Genomic DNA, 19887 nt, shown 5'->3' on the forward strand with positions numbered 1-19887 from the left:
AGAATCAAACTGTATTTTAAATAGCGTATTTAATTAGTTTAAAATAATTTTATAATAACAGACCCACACAATAATAAGGTACATAGACTCTGTTCTCTTATCTCCAGGGTGATAGTCAATATATCCTCTGTGAATTTGGTGAACAGAGTGATTCCCGTCAATATATTTACCATACTCTGCAAACAATACATCAGGGTGTTTTGATATGTATAAATTGAAGGAGAAAGGAGAAAGTTTACCTAATTAAATTAACTTTGGGAAAAGTTTTACCATGATCTTTCTAGATACTTTCCACAGAGAGAAGAGAAGGGGTGCAGAAGAAATAAGATGGACTATTTTCTTGAAAGTGGGTGGATAATTGCCCTAAACTGTGTGTGACCCGTTAACCTAGCCTCAATTAACTATAGGTGGATTGCAAAATTAACTTCAGAAATGATATACCTAAAATTCAAGATTCAACATAATACCTTGATTTACCTTACTAAAAGCAAACATTTCAGAAAGCAATATTTTCTTCTTTTCAAAACCTATCTCATAAGCGAATTCCATCTATCTTATATAAGGACTATACATTATGTCAATAGAATAATTAATCTTCTAGCTCATTTTTCTGAAAAACATTTGCTAGACCCTATATTAAAGTTCATCTTTTAAATGTACACTTTTAAACTCTCAGAGACTTAGTCCCACATCCTTACACCTAAAGGCAGCTCAGGGACATTTACTAGAGTCCTGACCAAGATCTCAGAAATTATTTGCAAATTTCTTTGCCCCCAATTAAACTTAGAAGGTTTTTAAGAATCCAATTTTATCCCTGACATCATGGAATAACTTCAAACAAATTCAAGTTACCTTGACATCCTGCAGGTTTTTAATCGGGTATTACAGAAGCAAAAATGAAGTCATCTCCCCCTCACCCCATATATCCCTTTATTTTTCTTTTGTGAAATGCAGAACTATCAGATTTGATAAGGACTCCTCTGAAATGCCATCATCTCCAAATTCAGTCTCCCATCCAGGACACTTGCTTGTAAAACTAAGCCTTCCCCTGCCTTAGATAGCCACTTACTGCAGTGCAGAACGTCAGGGCAGACCGTAAGAACTTTCCCCGTGCAGAGATTCCGCGCGATGCAGCCAGTCAGGCGCAGCAGCACTTACCTTAATTGAAATACTCTCGGTGATCAAGTGAGAAATCCTTCAGATCAACCATAAACGGGTGAGGAGATCGAAGTTTTCAATCAACACCCACAGAGGGGCAGCGTGCTCTTCTCCTTTGCCTGTGTTTATGCCAAGCTCCTCGCTGTCTGAAGGGAGAAAAAGGATCAGCTGAAATCCTTGGAGATTTCTCAGTGAGTAAATTAGGACTGAGCGATGTTTTCTAGCGGGAGTTTCTCCGTGAACCTGTACTGTTTGCAGTCTCCCTAACTGCTGTGATGGACGCCTGTCATGTCCCTGGAGCCAGGCGGTATTCATTGACCTGATTAGCAAGCAATGCTCCCCCTGTGTGCAGGCAAAGCATGCAGAGAGGTTGTGGGTCTCCTGGGAATCAGAAAAGGAAGCGAGCCCTCTTGGGAAACTGGTCTTTCCCAGCCTGATGGATAAACTACAACTATGACTATAATTTATAGGCTGATTAGAAACAGTGTTAGCCATTGCGGGGCTTCAGCAAATCTGCTTTCTCCAGCCGATGTTGCAAGATGCTTTCGTGTTAGATATAAGGTGCGGCGAGACAATTACTAGACTGATCGGGCTGATTTGTAAGCCAAGCCTAAACCTGAAACATGTTTAAAGCAACGTGATAAAAGAGATCGCTGCATTTGCCTTTGCCCCTAGCTTGCTACATATATCAACCTTTGTCTAACTAAAATGACTTTAAAGGTTTATTACAGCCCTCCAGAGGGCAACCCTGACTTGTAAAAAGACAGGATTCCCACTAAACAAGCCTACCTGGCAGGTTCGTGCAGACACAAGCTTGCGAAGCAATGCATGTAAGACAGAGATCTGGTCCGGTACTTTTTTTTCAAATAGCATTTTAAATTAGTATCACACTTACAAAAAACAAAACAAAACACAAAGGTTCACACGGTTACCCAGAGTAACAAAAAAGTCCATCACACCTAACAGAGACATCTTTTCTATTAAATGCTGATGAGAAGAAAGAAACAGCAAGCAAGAAGGGTATTTCTATCCAAGGGAATAAGTATGAAGCAACTGTTTAAATGTAGTGGGGTATTATTCCATACCTGCTGATCCTCTTCCTCCACTATCTTCCCTTTCTCCCACTTCTCAGTATCCCCCACTCTCCCACATCCAAAGTTACTAGGTCCCAAGAGAGATCTAAGGCTCTGGAAAAGGTCACAGAACTGACTGTGGAAGCCTCAAATGGTTAATTCTTGACAGCTCTCACTTTTGCAGGAGAAAATTATGCAAATAACATAAAAAGAACAGATGAAAAAAGTCATTTGCATGTCTTGAGGGTGAGAAAATTCTCATTGCCAGAAAGGAAACTGACGACTGTCCTCTCACAATAATACTGTGTGACATATTCAGCCTGCCTTCTCCATGTAGGTCGCAACTGGGACATATGGCATCCCTTTGTGTGTATGTGTGTGTGTGTGTGTGTGTGTGTGTGTGTGTGAGAGAGAGAGAGAGAGAGAGAGAGAGAGAGAGAGAGAGAGAGAGAGCTCTCCTTTTGTATTACAGTAATAGTACTCACATGGAGTTGGGAAAACTCCAAACCCATATAACAGAATGTCCCAAATACACACAATAGGGAATCTGTTTGCCTTGTACACACCAAGTAAACTTTCCTTTTTGATCTCTCTCAGTAATAGACTAACACTGTGGTGAAACTTCTTGCTGAAAGAAAACTCAAGGCTGTAACTGGACTGCTGTGGCTAGGGCTGGGTCCCCTTTGGGAGGAAACAAGATTTCTAGGGAGAGGCCCCAGATGGAGGGGGTTCCTCCAGTCTCTTGTGAAGAGGTCTGGTGCTCCCTCAACTGGTGGAGGGTAGGAGCTGAAGGGGAAAAAAAAAAAAAAAGCTTGATCGATTCACTTCAGAAAGCAGCAACTTTTGCTACTCTTAAGCAGGAAGCGCATTATCCAATTATAGCCAGGCTGTGGGGAGCTCCAGCAGAAAAGAGGCCCTTTAAATCGAAACTAATGCGCCCAGCTCATAAATAGCAAACAGGAACAGGACTGCTAATTTCTTCACAGCGCTCCAGACTGGCTTTAACGGGGCACTTACAAGTGATAACATGATTACGTTGTTTCAGGGCTCTGATGTGTAGTGTAAGTTGTTCCTGCAGTTACAGCGCTCTCAAACTGTATCGTTCCCAGTCCCATTCTGTGAACCTTCAATTAAATGATGCAGAGGCCCTTGGTCCTGTAAAAGCTTCATGCCCCAGTGTAGGGGAATGCCGGGTCGGTGAGATGGGAGTGGGTAGGTGAGTAGGGGAACACCCTCATAGAAGCATGGGAAGAGGGAGGGCATAGGCATAGGGGGTTTATGGAGGGGAAACCGGGAAAGGGGATAACATTTGAAATGTAATTTAATAAAATATTCAATAAAACTATGATCAGAGGAAAAAAAAACCTTTTAAAAGACTTAAGAGTGTTCTATTTTTCCCAAACCCTGTCTGCCAGCAAGTCTCATTAAAAAGGTTACGCAGGTGTATAGTAAGGAGCTGCCATTGTGCCCGCGAAGATGGTTTGGCTGAATATTCTAACATCCCTGATCCATGGACACGCCAAGACGTTCCATTCCCAAAGTAAGACCGTTTCCTAACCCGTCCCTACAGACAGTGGGGCTTTGGTATATGTGACTCTGTGCCCGACCTCTGAAAGATTTTATGAGAAAAACAACACTGTTTTATGGGGAGAGTGTGAAGAGTCCTGAGCCGTGTGGAAGCATTAGTTCCTGCTACACACTCAATGTTTGTGGGTTCCCTGGACTCTGAGTGAACTTCAGCTGTGGCTTAAAGCTTTTGTGTATGAAATATGAAGCCTTACACAGTTATCCACACTATCCTATCTTTTAATTGCTTTTAAACATGTCATATACCCATTGAGTATTAGAGTGGCCAGAGAACAACTTTTAGAAGTCATTTCTTTCCTTCCATCATGTGGGTTCTGGAAATCTAAGTTAGATGGTCATACTTGGTCATAAACACCTTTACCAGCGAGCCATTTTGTGGGGCATCTCTTAATTATGTTGTTAATTCAAGCTCAGAGAATATAAACAAACTGAACAGTGCCAAAGAGTCAGTTCACAGAAAATATAGAACTAGAAAAAATAACTATCTATAAAAATTGGATGGGTATTTATAAAATTTCCAGTTTAAAGGACAAGGGTAAATATATGCTTTGGGATCAGGAAATTACTTTGGCATTTTTTTTTTTGTTATAGGTTTTATAACTGAATAAGCATTTCATTGCAATAGGTTGTTTTACTATATTAGGATATGTTATTACAAAATAAAATTAAAAATATAAACTAGACTAAAGTAAACTCAACCTCAAGTTTTCAAATGCGTTGTTTTGTTTTTTAATTCAGTAGCATTTAGCATATTTTGGTAAAGAAACATGCAAACCACCTAAGGCTCAGGTAACATCCCAGGGGAGGAAACAGAATAAGAGGGGCCAGAATAAGGGCCAGAGAAAGAGTGAAATTGTGTCTTCAAGACATGATGGGGGAAGCCATATCAAGCAAATATCAACTTATATGGCTGCCTGAACAAGACCTGAAGAACACCAACAGACATGCCAACGTATGTGGATGAATCTCACAGGGCACTACCTCTAGATGGAGAACTGTATGGCATTAAACACTGTAGAGAGAGGTAGAATTAACCTTTTCCAGGGATAAACATTTAAATTGGTTAATCGGTTATCCAATATTAATAGGATTAATATTATTAGGGTCAGCCCTAAAAAGAATAGATACAAGCAACACAAAATGGACTGAGAAGAGTGTATGTGTGTGATTGTGTGTGTGTGAATATATCTGTAGATTTAAAAATAATAATTAATTAAGTAATGAAAAGCCATGATCTGCAGAGCAGTAGGAGAGATACAGGAAGGAACTGTGGGACAGAAGATGAAGAATTGTATTGATACTCTAACAGAAAAACAGTAAAGAACTAAAAGACATTATCATTTTCTTGACTCATTCAAATTCTCACATGTAGTCATTACTTTTAATAGAAAAGTATTTCAAACATGTCTCCTCGTATGCGTATTAACTAGTTGGAATTTAGGATGATGTATGCTATTCAACCTCTCCAAAATGCAAATGCAGTAGCAAATATCCAAAGTGATGCAGAGAACAAAATTAATTTCTAGATTGTTTAAGCTGCATCTAGAAGTTTTTCTTAAAACAATTTCATCTTTTCTTTGGAAATACTAGACATATTCATAAGAATTTGGAGAAATGTTGTGACCACAGTTTTTAAATATGTCTGATAAAAACATTCTGTCTACAATGAAATGATCACTCAAATTAATTCAGTCTTTAAACTTTGCCAGTAAGTTTCTGTACCCATTATCACATCTTATTCTTACAGGAATCTCATGAAATAGGTTGCCTTTAATATTTTTTATCATATCTCCATGACAGGAAAATGAGAAATAAAAGGGCAACTACTTGTCCTTTGGACTTTGGTATTTGATGAGAGACCCAATGGTCTCCATTTCAGAGAAGTGTTATTGCTTCCCACTGTCTACTAAATACAGTCATCTGAATCATGCTGGAAGAAAAGAGTCATCTGTTAGGTATATACGTTCAGCTACTCTTTTTTCCACTTATGTAGGTTTGTCCCCAAAAGTATATTCAATGATCATCATTTAATGAAAGGAAAATTACCCTGAGCCAATGAGTAAGTTACATTTGATGTGTTCTGGGATTTTACTTAGATTTCTAACATGTGTTGTTTGACATTGTCTATTTTTTTTTTACCTTTTCAAAAAAGATTTATGTATGTATGTATGTATGTATGTATGTATGTGTGTATGTATGTATGTATATGAGTACACTGTAGCTGTCATCAGACACTCCAGAAGAGGAAGTCAGATTTCAATTACAGATGGTTGTGAGCCACCATGTAGTTTCTGGGAATTGAACTCAGGACCTCTAGACGAGTAGTCAGTGCTCTTAACCACCAAGTCATCACTCTAGCCCCTGATATTGGCTACTATTGGCTATTTTTACTTGCAATATGATACAATAATTTTCCAAATGTCGGTTCAAAATACATATATTACCCAAAAGTTTCCATATGACTTTATAGTCACATGGTACTTCCTTGTAAAACTTTTTCTGGGTTTAATAATAGGAGAAAATAAGTTCCAGAGCAATGGTGTTGTTTTAAATATAAAAAGCAAATAAATATCGTACTAACAACAGATCATGTAGCACCAGCCACAAGCTAATACTATCACACGTTCTGATTACTAGTTATAGCAATTTCTGCTTCAGTTTAAATTACAGAGGCTGACTAGCTATATTTACTAACATTTAAGGGCCATTTTTCACTTTATTGAGACTAGTTTCCCTTCTGTGCACTTGAGAAATTCAGAAATGATAAAACTGCAGCAGGGTTAAAACCACTGAGTATGCTCTCAGAAATATCAGACTATAGGCAGAATTTCCCCACTACCAGGCTTTATAACCTTCAGACATTTAACAAGACTACAGTTAACAATTTCAATGGTGAAATGAGATGAAATTAAAGTATATTATCTTTACAATTTCAAGCCAGCTCCAAAATAAATTATCCAACTAATAATTTGTGATATCCTTTCTACTGCCTGCAGAAATAATCAGGCAGTCAAGAACAAAAGGTTATACGCAAACACAGTTTTCTCCTCTCTCTCACCTTTCCATGCCCCTCACAATTTAATTGTTTCATGCTATAAATAACATAACAAGCATGGTTTGATTTCATAGTTCAAAGTAATCTATGAACCAGCCATAAGTTGTAGATTTCATGTTTTACACAAAGTAAGTGAAAAAAAATCAGAATTATGAGTACCTTTATCAATGTTTAAGCAGTCATAACATTGTTCTTCAAGAGGATTTAGTTGACTTTATCTGATGCAACCAATTCTTACTTGTATTTTCCCACACTTATTGCTATGGTCAAAACAACCCTGAAGACATATTGAATAAAGTGACGAATGGTTAACTTAAAATGAAAATATATATAAAGAATACTGTGAGTGTGGTTTAAACTATCTTTTAAAATTCATACTAAAATTATAGACTTCTGAATTATTAAAAGATCATTAGGATAGAGTGGCAGAGAGGAAAGGTATATAGAAAGTTTTCTAGACCATAGAAATTGTCAATATATTGCTTATGGAGGTAGTAAAAATGTAAAATTCTTTTAAGATATATGTAATTTATTACTTAAATGTATATACATTTTACTTGTATATGATACTTGACAATAAATAATGAAAACGGCCATTTCTTCCTATTCCAACATTAGTAATGTGTCAAAGTAGTTAAAATGTTAATATTTTATCTTGTCCATAATAATCTATAACAATTTGAATGTCTTCATTCAACTTTTTTTTCTAATCTTATTTTTTATTTGCATTAATGTTTGTCTGTGTGATTAATATTTTATCATGTCCATAATAATCTAAAACAATTTACATAACTTCATTCAACTTTCGTCTTATAATTTTATTTCTTATTTTGCATTTATGTTTGTTTTTTTTTTTTGTGTGTGTGTGTGTGTGTTTGTGTGTGTGTAAGTGCAGTTGATAAATAAGACAAGAGGTGTCTGACCCCTGGAGCTACAGTTACAGCCAGTGGTGAGCTGACTGCTATAGTTTGGGATCCAGAATCTGACCCTAATTTAAAAACAAACAAAAAACAAAAAAAACTAGCAAATAATCTCACACACTGAAAGCATCTCTCCAGGCCTAATCACTTCCTATTTTCTCAAGAAACCTTATGGAATAGGGAATAAAATCGCCTGCTATGTATTTCTAATGGTTTCTCAAATTGTACAAAGCATTTTACATTCAATCACAGTTTAAGACAACTTTAAAGTTAATGTCCTAGTACCTATCCAGATAATAGTTTAGTAAAATTTTATATAGGGGAATAAATGCCATCTCAGTTTAAAATATAAGGGCTGTGAAATGCTTAATGACCTCCTTATACATATATCATTGTCCATTTGTTTTTAGCTTTTTACAGCTTGTACTGAAATATCAACCTAGCGTATCTTCAGCTTTTGATCTACAGTCAGCAATATTATAGAAAAACAAATGTGCTTCCTGTGGCTCTAACTGGATTTGACAGACTGTAAGATTAACATACCTTGTGTAACATGATGCAGTTGATCTAGTTACAGATGGGCTATCATATGATATGTCTTATTATTATTTACTTGTTTATAAAATAAAGAGCTTTACTTTACTTTACCTTTTGATGATGTTTTTAACTTCCACATGTGATGGCTCAACTCCTTACTGCACTGCCCTGTTTCTTTTCCTGTCAACTGTTTCTTTTCACAATTTACAAAAGTCAATAATTTGCTGCCACATCATAGGAAATACCATTTATCCACTTCAATGACATTGCTTTCCCTATTAATATAATTTAACTCTCTACAATTGTGTGAAGTTGCACATATTCCGAGATGCTTTGAAGAGCCTGAAAAACACTTTCACACATACCCAGTGATGACAGGACATTGCTGAAGACAACACTGATTTTGATGGCTTACTTCCCACACTAAAACAACACAACTGAATGATACCTGGAAATCCTGCATCCTTAGCCGATTTGTTCAGATCAGATTTAAATCAGTATCTCCCGTGGGAAATGTGTGATAAAACATGGTTGGATAACTCATAACAATAAAGAATCCCATAACAGATTCAAACCTTTAAAGAGGAATTTTAAAACTATGAGGACTTATTAGATATTGACTATAAAAATGATGAAAAACGTCATGTTACTGAGATAGTTCAGTGGGTAGAAATGCTTGCTGCACAAGCCTGATGACCTGAGTTTGATCCCTAGAAGCCAGAGTGTAAGAAAAAAAAAAAGCAACAGTTGTCTTCTGATCTCTGCATGGACACCATAGTAAATGAATGCCTATACTTTCACACACCACACACACACACACTCACACACACACACTACACAATGTATACACACTGTGTATAAGCCTAAATAAAATTAACCTGAGTTGTAAAGATAAAATATTATTTGGATATAAGTAATATTACATATTATGAATCATCCAAAACTCTGATTTAATATTAATAATTTTTGTGAAAAATGTGAATAGTATACTATTCACTTTTAGGAGAATAATGAAAATATAATGAGTCTGATTGGAAATTTCAAGGAACAATTTAATGTTTTAACCAACTTTCAGGCGTGGTGGCTAATATCTTTAATTCTAGAACTCAGAGGGCAGAGGTAATCAGATCTCTGTAAGTTCAAGGTCAGCTTGATCTACATAGCAAGTTCCAGGCCAGCTAACGTTATATAATGAGAACCTTTCTTATAAAATTGCTTATCAAAATTTAACAAAATGGGATATATATGAAAGTGCATACATCTGTTTTTGTAGAGGAATGTAGACTGATTATACAGTTTTTAATGAAAAAATACCATGTGTTCAACCATTTCTTATAATTGTAGCTGACTAAAAACTCTAATACTTATTTAATATTAATAGGTGATATTATAAAACTTCATAAATGAATTCATTTATTAACATATTTTAAAAGATATTTTCAGTTGGAAAAAATGTATACCAGCATGAAAAGTTGATTATATAATATATGAACATACATATATTTCTAAGAACGATAAATTTGGTTTTGGAGTTTTTGAAACTTAACAAGGGCATTGTTTGTAAGTTTTTGATCAGGAAAATGATTGAAAGTATAATTTACAGGCTGTTAATCTATTTTCTTTGCAGTAATATTTTGTCTTCCCTTTTTAATCTTTAAATATACTTCAAGGAAGAGGAAAATCAGAGTGGGATATTTTACATGGAATGGCTGCTTCATGTTTGGTTTTGTGCTTAGAGTAGATCCTGGCTGTCTCACTGACACTTTTAAATACTGTTACTACTTGTGTGTACTCTTGATACTTGTGAACCCATGCATGGTGATATCTATGTATTTTACACTCTATTTTTCATGCACCAACAATGGGAAAATCAAGAAAATATAAAACGAGTTTTAATCCCACAGGGAGCCAGCAAGTGCTCTGTAGCTGCTGGGCTTTGAAGACACCATAGCTGTTAACACACACATGCTTGAATGCAGTATATTTTCTGTCCTTGCTTTCTACACTGTCTCATCTTTACTTGTTACAGGGATGGAATCCTGTTGATGTTTGGAACAGAAATAGATAAAAGAGAGCATTTATTAAGTTATATAAATTTTATTTCAGACTTATTAGATAACACACAACATACTTAGCTTTGTTATTCATCAATGTTCATTTACTGCAGAGCTGTAACCAAAAATGAGCAAACATCTGATAACTACCACACATATACTTCACATAGTAGCTGAAAGTTGATTTCTGACTCACGTCTTATAAATCATTTTAATTTGTTCAAATGAAAATATAATTATGTCATTTCCTCCTTTCTTTTCTTCCCAACTACTCCTCCCATGTGAACCCTTGTTTTCTCTCAAATTCATGGCCTCTTTTCTTAAACTGTATATATATATATATATATATATATATATATATATATATATATATATGATTAAACATTTAGCACTGGATAACCAATTGATGGGCTCTTCCCTGGGGAAGACAATTTATCTTATCTTCAGGATTTCCCAGTTGCCTGTTCTTGTGGATCGGTTCTGGTGGTATTTGTGTTATTCCCAAAATCCCGTGAGACTCTGACAGTCCCTGCATCCAATGACTCTGATTGGGAAATAATGTTGTCAGCAGTCAACTGCTGGGCAGGGAGACAGAGGAGAGACTTTAGATTTCCCTGGCAATGGAGGAGGAAAGAGGAGTGTTTAGAATCACTGTGATAGGGAAGCAGAGAGATCAGACTTGAGGGAGCAAGAGAGAAAGAATCCAGACATGTAAGAGGTAGTGACGTGTCCTCGGGGGCCACTTCCCTGTTTGAGTCTGGGATAGCAAGTGTTCCGGCCTTTGAACTGCTTAGGGCATATTAAATATAAGGTTGCATGCATATGCATCTTTCAATTGTGAATCCAGAGCTTTCTGACGGGCAGTAGCAGAAGCAAGCGCCACCTGTGGGGAGTTCAGAGCAGCTTAACTCACAACCTTAACCTACTACTACAACAACCTGTAGTTCTTTGACTACGTTGGGGACCTACAAGATGACTCCCTATTTTGGTAGCACGCCTTTTCTCTGCCATGCTTGTTCTAGTCTTGTTTAGACAGCCACGATGTTGACACTGCATGGTTGTCATTCCTTGCCTTTTCTAGAATATGCAGTCTCACCACAGATTTACTCTTTCTATGACTTTTTTTTCCACTTCATCTTGTGTCCAGGGTACGGGAGCTATGTTACTGATGTATCAGGTGTCACTGGTACTATATAACTACTTGTTCTATGTATTTTGAGCAGCTGTAGTTTATTGAAATCTTACCTATCTAGTGCAAAGTGAGGTTTTCCTCATGAGGGGTGAGAGCTCTGGTTCTCTCTGATTGTAAGAATAAATATTTAGAATCAGATATGGACTATAGTTGTTTAATAAAGTCACAATTTTAGATCAGCTTCAAGATTGATGACCAAATTAGTCTGTGCTATGCTTTGAGGACTAGGTATAATTTCCTGTTGTTAAACAGACCTTGAGACTAATAAGAGAGTAGTTGGTTACCACCATTATATGCAAGACAAAACTGAACCCTTGGGGTTCTTGTGCCAGGCATGCTATTGTTGCAATACATTGGTGCCATAGCTGAATAGGAATAGAGTTCTCTTCCCTCTTTGAAAACTTACAAGGCAAATTCTGGTACCAGGAAAGCTAGTGCGCACAGTTGAGGCTTTTAGTTGCGATCCAGCTCTGATTCTCTGGGAAAGTCTATTTTCTTTTATAGTGATATACATTTGTTTTATTCTGATTTTAATACAAGCTTATGTGTTTAAGTAAATGAACTGTCAATTACTTTACAGCATGCAAGTGTTTCAAAACTCCAAAACATAGTAGATAAAATGTTATGGGCTCCTTCCACGCCTCAGCATCCTTGTTGTTCAGTTCTCTTGGAGTAACTTGTTCTTGGCTTATTTTCTTATTCTACCCATTCACCTGTTTCAGGTGAGAGCAAATACTAACATTTTTATTGTTTAATTTGTAACGATTTTGTTATATTTTATTAATAGAAAGGGCTTTCTTTCCCCACTTCCTCTCTTCCTCTGTCCATTCCCCCTCCCATGTTTCTGTCCCAGCTGCCTTTCTTCTTTCCTTCCTCCCTCCCTGTTCCCTCCTTCTCCCCTGCCTTATCTGCATCTCCCTTCCTCACTCCCTTGCTTCTATTATTATCTCCTCTCCTCCTAGCTCCATTCCATTCACCCAGCTAACATCTGAAAAATCATTATCACATGTTGTTTTATTTGCTTAGGTTGACTGAGGCCTTTACATCAACTTTAGAATTTAGTTCAGTAGAATCTACTAGATTTCTACAGTTAGGCCATTTTCTTCTTGGCACAACTATACTACAATTTTCTATAATTTAAATGCTGAGAGCATAGCACTACTCATCATGATGTAATTTTAAGACATCTTGGATTTTTTAAGTCTTGGGGCTTACCACACCTATTTTCTCCTGTTTAAGTAAAAGGTCCTATAACAATTTGAGGATTCTGAGTGTCTAATGTAAGGACTGACTACAGAATACAAAGGAAATATTTACTGGGAAAAAAAAAAGATACTGCGCCTGTTGGCTCTGTATACACGCCAGCCTTCTTCCTATTTGATCCCTTGCTAGTCTACTTAAGAGCAGCACAGAAGTATTTCTGGAGAATTAGATTTGCAGATGCGTCTTCTTTGCGCAGGAGTATGAAAAGGCATGACAATTCACCACAGCAGAACTACTTTCATTTAGGAGAGTGCTCTCTGTGGGGTTACAAAACAAGGACCATTTATCTTTATTATATAGTTTTTATTTTTTATCTGGAGACCAAGAATTAGGTTCATGATTTCAAATGGAGAAAACACTTCCTATTTTGAGGTGCCTTTTAGCCTTTTAATGTATGTCATATTTTATAACGACAAGCCAACTTTATAATTTAATTGAATGTCTTCTAGGCGCAGCTAACATTTGTTCACTTAAAGTGGATTAATTCCATTTCATAACATTGTGATTCTCTGTTTCTCAACTCATTTTAAACTCAGGACTATATCTATGAAAATATATGAATCATATATTATTAATAAACATTTCCTGAGAAAATAATTCACAATTTATATCTTCATTTATAATTAAAGCATACAATTTATTACATTAATGACATAGGGTGGAAATACTTTGAGCTTATTGCAAGATGTTTGACTCTGATGCCACTAAGTTTCTGTACTCTGCTATTAATAGATTTAGGAAAACTACAAATAATTATGAAACCCATTCTAAAGCAATTTAAACAAAAATTTTAAAAAACAATGTTTTCAATAGTTATTATTATTTTGTAGACTTGATAATTTTTGTACATAGTTTGTTTGCTAAAACGATAATTCTCCACATTTGGAGAACTTTGATTGGTTTTAATGTTGACAACAGGAGAAGAATTAAACCTTTCTGGCTTGAGGTCTGACTGTTGATTATGTGGCATCTTTGTTTGGGATCTCTAGGGAGATTATTGTGCAGGTCATCAGTCCTCCATATCTGTTCACAGACAAAGGGAACTAGACTGAGAGGCTAGTCAAGGTAAGAAAGCATGTTCAAATTCAGACATTTTAAGGATAAATCCATAAACTTCAGGAAGTCTACAGTAGGGTAGGAATTCTAGACAACAAAGGAAAACACAACTCAGTCCCAGGGAGAATGAGTTTGGGGTGCCCCACTTACATGGTGGTGCAGGAGCATGATCCCCTCATATTACAGAGAGGGATTTTTTTAAAGTATTTTCTACTCATTATTCCTTCCATTCCTTGAAATTTTTACAGGACCCTGGGTAGATAAGGAAGTGAAATATGTCAACAAATCCAACATTTAATAATAAGAAATCATAAAGAGATACATTTTAAAAATTTTTTTGACCTATATATGTATATCCACAATTTCAACATTTCTTAAGAAGACACATTTTCATATTAATGAGATGGATGCACTTATTTATTTTATATAAATAATTAACTTTGAATACTTTGTACTCTAGGATGTATCACATCTACAATATTTTCAGGATGAATATTTTTCTTTTTTCTTTTTATCAGTACTTCTAAAGTCTGTATTCATAAAAACAGCACAGGTTGAGAGATGAATGTTTACAGGCATTTCCACTATTGTTGAAAATTCTGTCCTAAGTAAATATAAAATTTATTTACTGACTGTTAAGGCAAACTTTTCTTTTATATTATGAATATAAACATTATAAAATTAGAGGACAAAAACATTGAAATAATCAGATTTGTTGAACTGTTCTTTCTTGTGCTCCAATCATAGTGTTTTACTAGATACATTCACCATAGATTTAAAAGGTTTGGATCTAAAGTACAAACCCAGCAGTGAGGTATAGAGATAACTAAAAGCCACTGTTCTTTTTGACTTTTGTCAAATTTGTGAGGTTGCATTCTGAATAGGAGATATCCCTCAGTTGATATAAAACCATATCCCAGATTTTTATATGCAAACCAAAGGCAGCAGACAAATAAGGTCAGTGACCTCACTCCTGAATTCTAGTATTTAAGGCTTAATTACGGCTTAAGGAAATGTGACTTGACATGAGTATACTTTTAAAATTCCCTTAGTTACAAACACAAATACAAAATGTGGTCAACGTTATCTTCCATCCCTTCCAGCTATTAAAACAACTTTAGGAGAAAAATAGATGTCTGAGAAACCTGGCTTGGCTTCAAGTATTTCACTACCATTTACGCAATCAAAGATTACATGCAAGTTATTGCAATGGAAATCTCAGCGGAACCCTGTACTTAAGAATTCCTACATACTTCTGGAAAACCACAGCATAAAGATGAGGGCACACACACATCCAAAAATGCTCCTCCACATAAGCTGCACCCCATTCTCACCAATCTCTCTTTCTTCTTTTTTTTTTTTTTTTTTTTTTTTACTTTTTTTTATTAGGTATTTTCCTCGTTTACATTTCCAATGCTATCCCAAAAGTCCCCCCTACCCTCCCCCCCCAATCCCCTCCCCCCCCCACTCCCACTTTTTGGCCCTGGCGTTCCCCTGTACTGGGGCATATAAAGTTTGCATGTCCAATGGGCCTCTCTTTCCAGTGATGGCCGACCAGGCCATCTTTTGATACATATGCAGCTAGAGTCAAGAGCTCCGGGGTACTGGTTAGTTCATAATGTTGTTCCACCTATAGGGTTGCAGATCCCTTTAGCTCCTTGGGTATTTTCTCTAGCTCCTCCATTGGGGGCCCTGTGATCCATCCAATAGCTGACTGTGAGCATCAACTTCTGTGTTTGCTAGGCCCCAGCATAGTCTCACAAGAGACAGCTATATCAGGGTCCTATCAGCACAATCTTGCTAGTGTATGCAATGGTGTCAGCGTTTGGAGGCTGATTATGGGATGAATCCCTGGATATGGCAGTCTTTTATGATTTGGATTTTAATCCAATTCATTTGGGGTGGGTATAAGATTGGAAGTGTTGGTAAACAGGAAAGTGATTACATCCATTTTTTTTTTTACATTTGTGATTTTCTTGTTTCTTTTTATGTTATTTTTCTTATCATTTAAGACATTTTTTAAAATTTAAATAGGTTTTGATCATATTTGATCCCCTCCTCCAAGTCTTTCCATATCCTCTTCACCTCCCTACAAAACTTGATGTTCTTTCTCAAAAAATAATCAAAAATGTAGTGTAATGAACAAAGCTTTGGGCTGGATAGTTTTATATCAACTTGAAATGAGTTAAAGTCATCTGAACAGAGGGTACGCAATTAAGAAAATCCCTCCACAGGGAATGAAACAGAGACTGAGGGAATGGCCAACCAATAACTGGCCCAAATTGCGACCTATCCCACAGACAAGTACCAATCCCTGACACTATTAATGATGTTCTGTTATGCTTGCATTCAGGAGCCTGTTATTCTCTGAGAGACTTAACCCAGCAGCTGACACAGACAGATACACATATCCATAGACAAACAGTGAATAGAGTTTGGAAATTCATATAGAAAAATAGAAGGAAGGACTACAGGCCAAAAAGGGGATAGGAACTCCACAGGAAGACTAACAGAGTCAACAAGCCTGGACCCCCGGGGAATCTCAAATTTTGTGTTACCAACCAACCAACAAACATACACAGTGTGGACCTAGGTCATTCTGCACATATGTAGCAGATGTGCAGCTTGGTCTTTGTAGGAGTCCGTAACAACTGGAGTAGGGGCTATGACAAAGCTGTTGCCTGTCTTCTACCTGGTGTTACTTTGTATGGCCTCAATGGTAGAGGAATTGTCTAGCCTCACATAGACTTGAAGTACCAGGGTTGAGGGGATGCCCTTGAAGATGGGGTACCTGCTCAAAGTAGAGGGGGATGAGGTATGGGGGAAGGACTGTGGGAGGGGCTAACCAGGAGGGGGTAGTGAGTGGGATGCAAACTAAATTAATTTAATTAATTTTTAAAAATGATTTTAGTTCCCTGAGTTAGAAAGGGCTATTTGCAAATTCATCTGGAATAACAAAAAACCTAGGATAGCAAAAACTATTCTCAACAATAAAAGAACCTCTGGAGGAATCACTATTCCTGATCTCAAGATGTATTACAGAGCAATTGTGATAAAAACTGCATGGTACTGGTACAGTGACAGACAGGTAGATCAATGGAATAGAATTGAAGACCCAGAAATGAACCCACACACCTATGGTTACTTGAACTTTGACAAGGGAGCTAAAAATATCCAGTGGAAAAAAAGACAACATTTTCAACAAATGGTGCTGGCACAACTGGAGGTTATCATGTAGAAGAATGCGAATTGATCTATTTTTATATCCTTGTACTAAGGTCAAGTCTAAGTGGATCAAGGAACTCCACATAAAACCAGAGACACTGAAACTTATAGAGGAGAAAGTGGGGGAAAGCCTCAAAAAGATGGGCACAGGAGAAAAATTCCTGAATAGAACAGCATTGGCTTGGGCTGTAAGATCAAGAATTGACAAATGGGACCTCATAAAATTGCAAAGCTTCTGTAAGGCAAAAAACACTATCAATAAGACAAAAGGACCACCAAAAGACTGGGCAAGGACCTTTACTAATCCTAAATCAGATAGGGGACTAATATCCAATATATATAAAGAACTCAAGAAGGTGGACTCCAGAAAAACAAATAACCGCTTTAAAATATGGGGCACAGAGCTAAACAAAGAATTCTCAACTGAGGGTTATCGAAGGGCTGAGAAGCACTTGAACAAATGGTCAACATCCTTAATCATCAGGGAAATGCAAATCAAAACAACCCTGAGATTCCACCTCACACCAGGCAGAATAGCTAAGATCAAAAATTCATGTGACAGCAGATGCTGGTGAGGATGTGGAGAAAGGGGAACACTCCTCCATTGTTGGTGGGATTTCAAGCTTGTATAACCACTCTGGAAATCATTCTGGTGGTTCCTCAGAAAATTGGACATAATACTACTGTAGGATCCAGCAATACCTCTCCTGGGCATATATCCAGAAGATGTTCCAACTGCTAATAAGAGCACATGCCCCACTATGTTCATAGCAGCCTTATTTATAATAGCCAGAAGCTGGAAATAACCCAGATGTCCTTCAACAGAGGAAAGGATACAGAAAATGTGGTCCATTTACACAATGAAGTACTACTCAGCTATTAAAAACAATGAATTTATGAAATTCCTAGGCAAATAGATGGATCTGGAGGGTATCATCCTGAGTGAGGTAACCAAATTACAAAAGAACTCACATGATACGTACTCACTGATAAGTGAATATTAGCCCAGAAACTTAGAATGCCCAAGATACAATTTTCAAAACACATGAAACTCAAGAAAAATGAATACCAAAGTGTGAACACTTTGCCCCTTCATAAAATTGGGAACAAAACACCCATGGAAGGAGTTACAGAGACAAAGTTTGGAGCTGAGAGGAAAGGATGGACCATCCAGAGACTGGTGCACCCAGGGATCGATCCCATAATCAGTCACCAAAGGCAGACACTATTGCATATGCCATCAAGATTTTGCTGAAAGGACCCTTATATAGCTGTCTCATGTGAGGCTATACCAGTGCCTGACAAACACAGAAGTGGAGGCTTACAGTCAGCTATTGGATGGAACACAGGGCCCCCAATGGAGGAGCTAGAGAAAATACCCATGGAGCTTAAGGGGTCTGCAACCCTATAGGTGGAACAACAATATGAACTAACCACTACTCCCCCCCCCCCAGAGCTAGTGCCTCTAGCTGCTTTTGTAGCAGAAGATGGCCTAGTTGGCCATCATTGGGAAGAGAGGTCCCTTGGTCTTGCAAACTTTATATGCCCCAGTACAGGGAAACACCAGGGCCAAGAATTGGGAATGGGTGGGTAGGGGAGCAGGACGAAGAGGGTATAGGGGTATAGGGGACTTTTTAATTATAAAAGTCAAAGCAGTAAGCTAGTTCATGCTTCTGATAAGCAATTTTCTATTCTACATTAGACTTATGGATGAGTAATATTTTTTCCTTGAAGCTAGTACATATATTTTAATTAAGATAAAAGATACAGTTCAGAATGCTGTGCATATGTTTATATAATCACTTAACTTTCACCCATTTAAAATGTAACACCCTTTTATGTGAGTCATACAAAAATATGCAGAAAGTCATGAGCTAGTTTGTCAAGCCAGGTCTGCGCCAGTCACGATGTGTACCATGTACTCTTATCCTCAAATAAATGATGGTATTTTGAGGAGAAATTTTGATGAGTCTTGACTTATAATTATACATTATAGAATGACATAATTCATTAAAACTCGAAAATATGATATGTGTATTCTACAATCAAAAATGTTTTAATTTTCAAAAAGCATGTTAAGTGCAAAGTCAAAAACATTACTTTTTTATTAGATATTTACTTGATTTACAATTCAAATTCTATCCCAAAATCTCCTATACCCCCCCCCCCGCCCTGTTCCCCAACCCACCCACTCCTGCTTCCTGGCCATGGCATTCCCCTGTACTGGTCCTTTGCAAGACCAAGGGAGTCTCCTCTCAATGATGGCCAATTAGGCCATCTTCTGCTACATATACAGTGAGAGACATGAGCTCAGGGAGTACTGGTTAGTTCATATTGTTGTTCCTCCTATAGGGTTACAGACAACTTCAACTCCTTGGGTACTTTCTCTAGCTCCTCCATTGGGGGCCCTGTGTTTCATCCAATAAATGACTGTGAGCATCCACTTCTGTATTTGCCAGACACTGGCATAGCCTCACAAGAGACAGCTATATCAGGGTCATGTCAGCAAAATCTTTCTGGCATATGCAATAGTGTTTTTGTTTGGTGGCTGATTATGATATGGATCCCCAGGTTGAACAGTCTCTGCATGGTCCTTCCTTCAATCTCAGCTCTAAACTTTGTCTCTGTAACTCCTTTCATGGGTATTTTGTTCCCTATTCTAACAAGTGACAAAGTATAATTATTGTACAGTTTTATATTTTTCTCCATTGCTAAACTATTATATGCATTTGAATGCATTTTTATACATGTGCCTGAGTGTTCTTGA

General features: G+C 37.0%; 1 protein-coding gene across 2 annotated transcripts in view; it reads right to left on the minus strand.

Moving 5' to 3' along the window:
- Cdh12 (cadherin 12) overlaps window positions 1-19887 on the minus strand; it is a 1114520-nt gene that overhangs the window by 485034 nt on the left and 609599 nt on the right. For both annotated transcript variants that reach the window (XM_029469979.2, XM_029469980.2), the window contains exon 3: window positions 1159-1304. The gene's annotated coding sequence lies outside the window, so the exon portion shown is untranslated. The remainder of the gene's footprint in view (window positions 1-1158; window positions 1305-19887) is intronic.

This window comes from Mus caroli, unplaced genomic scaffold (genome assembly GCF_978045245.1).
Source record: "Mus caroli unplaced genomic scaffold, Mus_caroli_1 scaffold_16, whole genome shotgun sequence".
Lineage (NCBI taxonomy): Eukaryota > Metazoa > Chordata > Mammalia > Rodentia > Muridae > Mus > Mus caroli.